This window comes from Lolium rigidum, chromosome 4, assembly GCF_022539505.1.
Source record: "Lolium rigidum isolate FL_2022 chromosome 4, APGP_CSIRO_Lrig_0.1, whole genome shotgun sequence".
NCBI lineage: Eukaryota > Viridiplantae > Streptophyta > Magnoliopsida > Poales > Poaceae > Lolium > Lolium rigidum.
In genome coordinates, this window is record NC_061511.1 from 116,121,830 (window position 1) to 116,128,659 (window position 6,830).

A 6,830-nucleotide genomic window follows, 5' to 3' on the forward strand; every position below is an offset into this window, starting at 1 on the left:
TCATCCATCCTTAGCTGGCCGCCGGAAAAATGGGCTCTCCAGCCCTAAAATTACATTGATCCGACGCTAAATAGCGCCGGATTTCGGCCTGGGAAGCCCCTAACGGCTGCTCTAAGCAACGTAGAAACAGGAGTTCCATGACCGTGTCAGCAATGCAGTTTGTCTTCTCCGAAGTTCTAGAAAGGAAAAAGGAATTTGGAAAGTGCTTTTGGCTTCCGAGTTACTGTGCTCTCGTCATTAAGAAAAGGTTTTACAAGTTATCAAGGATTCTAAAAATTATTATGAAGATCGTTAATGATACATCTCACAATCATGCAAAATCTCAACCTAAAATTATTTTATTTTGTGCTAGACAAAAATGACAGAATCTGATATATTTTGGAGATTTGAAAATATACTAACTAGATCTACACTTCTGTCATTTTCGTGTAGCTTAGAATATAATGTATTTGAAACTGATATTGGGATACATCAATGACTATGCGCATTTTTTAATGTTTTTAAACTTAAGAACATATACTTTTTTAAACAAGATCACTGGTTTCATATGCATCAAATCTCCACACAAAAGAATTCACTTCATACCCCAAGACTGGAGCAGGGTACGGCATGGGACTCTGAAGGTGTTGAGGCCGGGTGTGGGAAGTTGGCAAATAATCGTTTTAGCTCACGCTCACGGGTACCGGGGAGCCCCTTATTTTTCTAGAAAAAACTTCATTTTGAATGGAAATCCTCTTTTGATTTCGGGTGTATATGCTTTCTTATTTAAAAACATATTTGAAAATGTTAAAAAAATATAGGGAAAAAATTCGCATGTATATCTTCACGTATGTTTCACTAAAAGCCGATATTATTTTACGCCATGTGTAAAATAAATGAAAATATCTTGAGAAATATCTTATTTTAACACCAAGTTTTGTCTTTTTTACTTAGGCTGCGCAAAAGTCGATTTTTGCTGAAATAAGCATGTAGGATGTGGAGATACACGTGGGATATTTTGTTTTGAATTTTTCTTGAAATTTTCAAACATGTTTAAAATGGATTTCAAAAAAGGGAGCACATGCACCTAGAAGTCAAAACACCGCGTCCCATTTTGAAGCCCAAAAAGAAACTGAAAATAAATATACGAGTATGTATAGATGTATAGTATGTATATACTAATTTTCATGAACGTATCTTTTCAAATATTATCTACACATTTATGTAATTTTTTTTGAGGAACGGGCAGTTGAATTGCCAATCGATTAGATAGAAATAGAGTGTTAATTACAGAAGGGTCGCAAGTGGACCGAATGGCACGAAGAACAAAGGAAACTAGCCGTAAGCCGGTAGGCGCTAGACTGCATTCCCGTCTCCAGGGTCATGGGTGTGCAAGTACGCCCTCTGGGCGATGTCCTCCTTGACAAGAGCCGCCACGGCTGCAGGCTGCAAGGAAGTGTTTTGAAACACCCGTCTGTTCCTCTCCTTCCAAACACCCCACATGGAGTAGATCGTCCCACTGGCCTCCCGCTTCTTCTCTTTCAGGAGGTGGGAGATCGCCTCATCCCACCACTCGTTGAGTGACTTCCCGCCCGGAGGCGGCAAGACACTAAAGGTCCCATTCCAAGCGAAGGTCTGTTCCCTCACAACGGCGGAGAAGTGACAGTCAAGGGTGAGGTGTTGCACCGTCTCTTGGTGTATATGACACAACTTGCAGATCGGGCCGTGAGGCCATCCTCGGAGCGCAAGGTTGTCAGCCATCACTAGTAACATTTGGCTAGTCTATAACGATTTTAGTTCGTCAGCAAAAGGCCAAAAACCATCATGGAGGCCTCATACTGACGGTTTGGAATTCCGTGGCAAATCTCGCGTCACAGATGGCCAGACTGACGGTTAGATTTTCCCGTCATGGATCCGTGACGGCCAAGCCCACACCCAAAGCCCACCCGGCCCGGTACGTCATGACGGGCATAACCATCATGCGGCTGCCTCCCCGATCGAGACCACCGTGTCAGACCAATCATTGAGATGTCGGTCAAATAATTAAAGACGCATGATGTCATCTTTGTCGTCTAGCTGACTACTCTGGACGAACCTCCTCCCACCACGTGGCCATGTAGATTTGCACTCGAAGGTTGACACGTGCCTAGAGCGTCACCATTGGCATGTCGACACGTGTCACCCGAAATACACACATTTGCATGTAGAAGACCCAATACCATCTCAACAACGTGGCAAAATGAAATGCCGACACGTGGACATCGGGGCCCACATGTAGGAACACACATGGCACTAACTGGACTATGGGCCTAGGTTATTGCGGCCCATTAAAAGACGGTCCGTTTATAACTGCCAGCTATGCACATGGCCCATTTGTCGGGGCCCATTAAGGTATGCCCGTTAACCGTGGCCCTTTCTTGGCCAACTCACGGCCGGCCTTTTAACAGCTTAAATGTGCCGTCTTACTGTCCCGGTCCGTTATTGTATTGCAACGTTCCAAAAAAATCAATTGCAAAAATGGCCCGTTACTTCAAGCCCATCAATGCTGGTGCGTTAATAATGGCTTGTTAGAACGGTCCGGCCTGATTTTCTCAGCCGGCCCGTTACTTCCAGCCGATAAATACCGGCCTGGTTAACTCTACTAGGCCGTTCCTTTCAGCCTATCAAACTCGACGTGTCAACTAACGGCCGTTTTGTGCGGCCTTATTACATATAAATAATACATAAACACTCAATAAAATACGTACAGAATAACTAGATAACTGTGCATCAAGTTACATTCGATCTTAAGTTCATCCTGCGTACTAGCACCATACCATAACAGTCCAGCTCCTCCAAAATAATAACAGTTTAGCTTGCACCAAAAGCAAGACCACCAGCCCAAAATACAGTGAAACTATTCAACATAGCACCGCCAGTTCACCATATTTATTCGGACAGGGACCTGGTTAACGTTTCAAGCCTTGCCTCAAAGACGCCTGCTTCTCTCTCGCTTCCTGGACCTTTCTGTTAAGCTCGAACAGATTAGCATTATGGGAGTTGACAAGATCTTGTAGGTCCCCTTTTCCCCTCGGCTCGGTCTCCAGTAAATTAGGTTGGGTGCTCAGATTCGATGGAGTAGGTTGAGACATCTCTTTTTCAATCTCAGGCTTGTTTAGCAATAAAGACAGAAGATAGATCTGTGTTAGATGAAGCAAAATATAAACTTAGTTTCGGAGATAACTCATTGAATTCTTACTCACAAGAACAAGTTCTACTTCAGGGGAGTCGCGATCGGCCTTGTTGTGGTGTGTCTCCCTGAACAGATCCACGAGACTTGGTTGTTTATCTGTGTACGAGTCTCCCTGAAAACAAACACATACATGCAGCCAGCTTATAGATTCTATAAAGGATTTTGTGAATAATCAATAATGTGTGCAATGTTATATGTTGTTGTGCAAGTTAATCACTATTTAGAGCAGTTAGATGCAGAGCATCTATATTGCAGAAAGAATCTGCAGACTTTTGCGCAAGCAACGATGTGCACAAAAGCTCCTACAAACAACTACATACCAAAAATAGGAATTTAGTTTAAAACGCACCTGAGCTATCCATCGCAGAACTAAGCAATGTATCTTCTTGGCAAAGTGAGCATCATGGAAATGATACCACGTGTTATATATATTACCTATCTATGTCAAACATGTACGAACACAATCAGTGATTTAAAAGACCAGCGCATGCGTTCAGGAAAATACAAGCTACATAGTAAATACCCATCCAGCTTGTTGATGGAACTGTGTACTCTATCATTCTGTAAACAACACAGGTCTTGACTTACCAGATTTTCCACATCATTCTGAAGATGCTTATTGCATGCACCTTTTACTGGTGACTACTTCGTGTCCATTGAAAATTTACCCTAGAGATATGGAAGAACATGCATAAGAATGACAATTTCTGATAAATAATAGCTTTATAAATAGTAAAGGGAGGCAAAGGAATGCAGTGTGTAAATACCGCCACTTTTCCGTAAAAGTCACAGAGGAGCCCTTGGTCTTGGCGGTACTTCTTCCTATGCGTATATACATGAATGTGGTTCCTGACCGAGCATGATAACAATTAGTTTGCGACCGCAATAAAACAACAGATACCATAGCCGTTGAGAGGAGGGGAGGACTGAGGTTGCTTATCATACGGCATCAATATCTGAATCTCCTTTGGCAAAGATGCCAAAATGCCCTTGTTTGCTGTGGATTTTACAGTATTAGAACTGCTGGAGGCATCTTTGAAAGCTTCTTGCTTCTATTGATTTCTCTGGCCTGGTAAGTAAAAGCACGACACAGATAAATCAAGCGAGCATCAAAACAATTGCTAAGGCGCAATCAAATAGCACACCCTAAATTGCAAGCACAATCTTGTATAAATTGATCGAGAGACTACTATTAACAATTAGTTTGCTCTCGCAATCAAACAACATCCTTACGGTGATTAATCACAAATAATGATCTTGTTGCTTTTGAATGCCTGCACTTCAGTGAGAATAACACAAATCTGCCAAAGAATTTCTGTGCTTACAAGTTATATCTATTCAAAACATAAGACATGGTGGATTGGGATTTTCTAAGAAAAGTGATGCAAAGGGTGGGGTTCGCAGATGACAGTTTACTGTTTTTTAAGGCCCAAGTGGACCAAGCAATTGGAATCAAGTAGACAAATATGCGTCAAGCACATGTCAGCTAATTAACGAAAGCAAATGAGGAGAGGCATGTCTACCTCAAGCCTGTGCCTGATCTGCGGTTGTGCTGATGAAGTTACATTCCATGTTTTCCATCGCTGACAACATGCTCGGGATTTATGGCGAGCGATGACTGAAATCTGGGACTTGCCGCCGAACTGCTAAAACCAACTGGAATAGAATGGCTCCTACATGTGCAGCAAACGATACCTGAAGCCCAAAGATCTCCTACGCTCATGACTATGTGGCGAATATGGCATGCCACAACGAAATGGCCCATGAAAACTCTGCCCCTCGATCGATGGATCCCGCCGCTTCCTGGTGAGCTACCTTCACTGCCTTATGCTAATAAAACAGTTCTAGGATGCAGATGTGGTAAAGGGTAAAATGGTGGTCAATCCTGTGCAAGGGTTTACCAACAAGGCAGGCACCCAAATGGATGGTAGGCAAAAATTTAGGAAGCGCTGGACACATCCTGATAGTGGAGAACCCAAGCTAAACGTTGATGGGGCCTTTCTTGGCAAGGCATCAGCGGTAGGAATGGTGCTCCGCGACCATTGTGGGTAGCCAATCTTCGCTGCGTGTCGAAATCTGCCACATTGTAATGACACCACAGAAGCAGAAATTATTGCCATTGATCAAGGAAGGCCTACGACTGGCCTTGCATTGGACGCCGCTGAAGGTTAAAGTTGAATCTGACTGCACCAAACCTGTGGAGATGATCAGGGAATCCTTGCCAAACACCTCAGCTTAGGCGTTCAGAATTAGCGATATTTGTGATTTACTTAGGGTAGGAAAAGAGATGCTTGCATTGTTAAAGTTAGCCATGAACTAGCAAGACTACGTAGAATTCAGGGTAGAACAGAGATTTGGCTTAGGGACATGCACATGTAGTTGCTGCGGCGATTGCCTTTGATTGTATTCCTACTGTGGCTTAATATATTCTCTTTCCCCCGCAAAAAAAGTCCTTACGGTAAGGTGTGACATGGGACAGGGGAACTAGAACCTAAGCTGTCGAGAGAGAAGTGGCCAGTGGAGGTCTTAGGCTGGGAATGAAAGAAGAGATCGGAATCTAAATCTGCTTCTAGTGGCTGACATGCGTAATTCTCACGATTTTCTCCGGCTTCTTGAGTATTCAAGGTCGTAGAGGTACCATTATAGGCATCTTCCCCTAATTGGTGTTGGTGGGCTGGAAAGTGGAAAAGTACAACATGGATCGATCGAGCAAAGATGAAAACAATTGTTTTGGCCCGTAGAATAAGACCAAAGCACCTTTTTCGATGTAAAACGCGATGGGATGGATGAAATATGAGAGCAGAGAGCAGAGCCGGGCTGTGGCATCTCGTGAAATATGAGAGCTAGATCTGAATCTCATTCGGTTGGCTCAGGCGACGATTTGCTCTTTTTTATCCTACTATGTATATATATATATATTCAAAACCATTACAGCAGTATCTCCTAAGATAATATGAAGAGTCATGAAACTTAGATGCTTGTCCAGCTGCTCCTCTCCTCCTCGTGCGATGCTTGTCTCCTCTTCATACCTGATGATACATAAGTAATAGGACTTAGGTAGTATAAAGTTATGATCAATCAAAGTATCGTTTAGGAAGAAGTTCACATGTTGTTTAAGTAGCTTCGCACGAGCTCTTGTAATAGGTCCAGTCTGAACTTCATTGGACTTGAGCTTCACAGCAGGTTCATCTTCAGTTGGTAATGACGGAGGTGGTAGTGAGGTAGGGATGTCCTCATCATCTCCCCCCCCCCCCTTCAAAAGGCGTCGAACTCGATGCTCCAAGGTCTTCTCCGTCATATGGTGTCAAATTAGCTACATTGAAAGAATTGCTGACACCAAACTCATCAATTGGAAGATCTATCGAGTATGCATTATCATTGATCTTGGCAAGCACTTTGTAAGGACCAGCACCACGAGACTTCAACTTGGACTTCCGCAGCTTCGGGAACCTATCCTTGCGAAAATGTACCCAGACCATATCACCAGTCTTGAACAACATCTCCTTGCGCTTCTTGTTCATCCTTGCAGCATTGCTCTTGCCTTTCTTTTCTATCAACTCTTTAGTCTTTACATGGATCTTTCGCACAAAATCTGCCCTCTTGGATGCCTCCATATTAA